Below are 4,438 nucleotides of genomic sequence, written 5' to 3' on the forward strand. Positions count from 1 at the left end.
GGATGCTAACTGCATTTCATTGACTTGTACCTGTACTTTGCACAATGACAAAAAAAGTTCAATCTAATCTTAAAAAAAAAGAAGTGACAAATAAATCTGCTATTGTTTTTGCAATTGTTCTGAGGCAGGCTGTGCATGAGTTTAGCAATATTACATACATGAAAGAAGAGCCGTTTTCTTAAATCCTCTGGTAATGACGATATCGATGTCAGCACACCAACTTGAAGGATCCCAATTCTCAAAATGCACAATGAGGATTGAAAGTGAAAGTTTAATAGTGCAAAGGAAACTCAAGGGATTGGGACTAAACAGCTGTGTAGCCGTAAGAAAACCACTGGTCAGTGAGGCTTATCGGAAAAAACGGCTTCATTTTGCTAGGGAGCATAAAGATTGGATTCTGGAGCAATGGAAGAAGGTTTTGTGGTCTGATGAGTCCAGATTTACCCTGTTCCAGAGTGATGGGCGCATCAGGGGAAGAAGAGAGGTGGCTGAAGTGATGCACCCATCATGCCTAGTGCCTACTGAACAAGCCTGTGGGGGCAGTGCTCTGATCTGGGGTTGCTGCAGTTGGTCTGGTCTAGGTTCAGCAACGTTATGTGCCCAAAGAATGAGGTCAGCTGACTACCTGAATATACTGAATGACAGGTTATTCCATCAATGGATTTCTTCCTGCCTGATGGCACGGGCATGTTCCAAGATGACAATGCCAGGATCCATCGGGCTCAAATTGTGAAAGAGTGGTTCAGGGAGCATGAGACATCATTTTCACACATGGATTGGCCCCCACAGAGTCCAGACCTGTAATCAAAGGTAAAGGCGGTCCAACGAATATTAGAGTATATCTATGGTATATGGGCATAAGTGGGTGTACACGTGTGTACACTGTGTACATATAAATACATATATGTATATAATTATATATTCTTTTTTATTTGGGATTGTGTCTGTATCTCACACACAGAAGGTTGACAATAAAGTAACTTTGACTTTGACTTAGGGGGCCAGGAAACAGGCCGAGGAGACAAAGGAGGAGTTGTACAGGACTATATTATATTCAGGGATCTTTAAATAGATGTCCTTCGCATCAATAAAGAAGACACTGAGTTTATGGTAAATAATTCCCAATTTGGGGATGAATAAAATATCTCTATCTATCTATCTATCTATCTATCTATCTATCTATCTATCTATCTATCTATCTATCTATCTATCTATCTATCTATCTATCTATCTATCTATCTATCTATCTATCTATCTATCTATCTATCTATCTATCTATCTATCTATCTATCTATCTATCTATCTATCTGTGTGTCTGTCTATCTATCTATCTATCTGTCTGTCTGTCTGTCTGTCTGTCTGTCTGTCTGTCTGTCTGTCTGTCTGTCTGTCTGTCTGTCTGTCTGTCTGTCTGTCTGTCTGTCTGTCTGTCTGTCTGTCTGTCTGTCTGTCTGTCTGTGTGTCTGTCTGTCTGTCTGTCTGTCTGTATGTCTGTCTGTCTGTCTGTCTATCTATCTATCTATCTATCTATCTATCTGAGTGAGCGCAGTAGAACAGCAGAGGGTGGCATTAGGCTTTGATACGCTGAAGAGAAGGCTGTGCTGACACTGACACACTGATGTGCGAGTAATTTCATCCATACTCAAACATACAGAGGATCACGTGTTTGAAATCATTCACACTTTCGAATCGACCTTATGCTTGAAGAACATACCCAGAGTGTTTCATCAGGCTGTCCTTGGTGTTATTTAACTGCGGACTGACATTAAGCAGGATTTTAACCACCATTTATAATCCTGTTTAACGCTGGGAGCAGTTGAGCAGGTTCGTGGTGAAGGAGTGTGATCAGCATGCAGACTCCATCCTCCAGAACCCCCCCCCCTCCCTCCTCCTGCTTAGTGAGACACAGGGCCTTGTGCTCCCAGCAGCCTCCTGTGTTTCATTTACATCTTAAGCTTTCCGCTGATGCTCAGAGGAAGCAGGAGGAGTTCAAGGACACTCTGCGACAGGATAGAATCCATTAGTGGGAAAGCAGGGCCCCCATCTGAGTGTGAAATATTTTGGTGAACTACTTTAATAAAGAATGTGTGATTAAACTATTCATAACTTAAGTTGCATGAGTGCGGAGCTGAGGGTGAAATCTCTTTTGAAGTAGTCTATTTTTGGAGAAGACTTAAAGGGTAAATCTCACAGTATGAGACGCATTAGGGCCACATGTGTGCACAGAGAGGAGCCGTTTAACAGGAAGAGCCCAGCAAGGTAGCTCTTCCTCAGTATTCCAGAAAAACTAAATAAAGTTATGTCCCATTTGTGAATGTATCTGCTGGAAATATGAATTTTGGTCAGTATCATACATTCAGCACAAGGATTAAACCCAGATTGAGTGAAACTTTTTTAGAAATAACACATGGTGGAATCTAAGTACATTTAATCTAGTATTGCACTTATACTAAACATACTTGTACTTTACTTGAATATTTAGATTTTTTTAACTGATACTTCTACTCAACTACATTTTGGAGGAAAGTATTTTACTATTAGATGTCTCATTTTTACAGACTATGCTTATATGATATGATGCAGTACAACTAATCTGGTGGGATAACTACTCAGATCTTGTACTTCAGTAAAAGTAGAAGTACTCAGATCTTGTACTTGAGTAAAAGTAGAAGTACTCAGATCTTGTACTTCAGTAAAAGTAGAAGTACTCAGATCTTGTACTTGAGTAAAAGTAGAAGTACTCAGATCTTGTACTTGAGTAAAAGTAGAAGTACTCAGATCTTGTACTTGAGTAAAAGTAGAAGTACTCAGATCTTGTACTTGAGTAAAAGTAGAAGTACTCAGGTCTTGTACTTGAGTAAAGTAGAAGTACCAGAGTGTAGGAATACTCTGTCACAGTAAAAGTCCTGCATTCAAAATGTTCCTCCAGTAAAAATAGAAAGTACTCTCATCTAAATGTACTTAAAGTAGCGACAGTAAAAGTAGTCATTGTTTGATTGGTCCATTTCAGAATAATATCTCTGATATGTTTTATAATGATTGATCATTAAAGTGTTCTCAGAGCTGGTAAAGGTGCAGCTAGTATGAATGGCTTTGTATACTGCAGGGTAGCTGCTGGATTTACTCCAGGTGAACTAAAGTCTGCTTTAAGGGCTGATTATATTTACCATCATTAATCCAGATCTGTAACTAAAGGGATTAAATGAATGCAGTGGAGTAAAAGTAGCATAAAATGGAAATACTCAAGTAAAGTACAATTATCTCAAAAGTGTACTTAAGTGCAGTACTTGATTAAATCTACTGGTTACTTACCACCTCTGCTAATATAAAGTATGTCAAAAAGTATTAACAATTGGCTCCACTTGGAAAAACAAAATGCTGTTAAGTGTATTTATTGTCGATTTAAAAAAAGTATAAATATTCTATAATAATGTAATACTTAGTGAAGCATATTGAGTTCTTTTACTTTTAATACTTGAAGAACATTTAACAGATACAACTTCTGTTCTTCTATTTGAGTTACATTTAGAATTCAGGACTTTTACATGTAATGGAGTATTTTTAGACTTTCAGTATTTCTACTTTTGCTCGAGTAAAGGATCTGAGAGTTGGACCAAATAACATACAAACTGATCTCAGTAGAATAAATGTTTTTCTTGTTTTATTCATGTAAACATTTCCAGTAGGACTTCAGCGATTCCTGTCAGGTCTCGGGCCATCATTTTAATTTATAAAAAAAGATCTCTGGCCTGTGATTAAACCAGATTCTAGTATCTGCTACTAGGGAGATCCAGAACACTGAAAATAGAACATGTAACATAATTATAATGGTTTCTCTTCCAAATGACAGTCTTGTGTCCAAATTAAAGAGGACATATGTTGCTCATTTTCATATCAGTATTTGTGCCTCTCCTGGGACATGTCTCCATGCTTTAATGTTCAGAAAGCTCTTTATGTTTCTCATACTGCCTGTGCTGCAGCACCTCTTTTCACCCTCTGTCTGAAACCAGAGCCCAGTCTGCCCTGATTGGTTCGCTGGCTGGCTCTGTTGTGATTGGTCAACTGTTTAGAGATGTCCCGCCCCTTTTGCCTATCACATACAATGTGTTGGAGCGCTTGTCAATATTAGAGCAAGTCTTACATAGTGATGTCACTATGTTACAGAAGTAAACAGAGGAGTCCAATGGCGGTGTTTCAGGCAGGGTGGCGGGTTTTGGGAGAGGGGGGAAGGGAGAACCCCGAAGCATAATAGGACCTCTTTAACACTTCAACTCCAAAAAAAGGCTTACAACTGTTTTTATTTTTTTAACTGATTATATATTATCTCAAACTCGTTTCTTCTCCAAATCTCGAGAATGTCATAAAAGCATTCTATTCTGGTCTTAGAAACAGTAACCATGCAGAAACTGGAATTCAGTTGTTTATTGGAAGACAATCT

The sequence above is a fragment of the Eleginops maclovinus genome, chromosome 18, assembly GCF_036324505.1.
Source record: "Eleginops maclovinus isolate JMC-PN-2008 ecotype Puerto Natales chromosome 18, JC_Emac_rtc_rv5, whole genome shotgun sequence".
Classification (NCBI taxonomy): domain Eukaryota; kingdom Metazoa; phylum Chordata; class Actinopteri; order Perciformes; family Eleginopidae; genus Eleginops; species Eleginops maclovinus.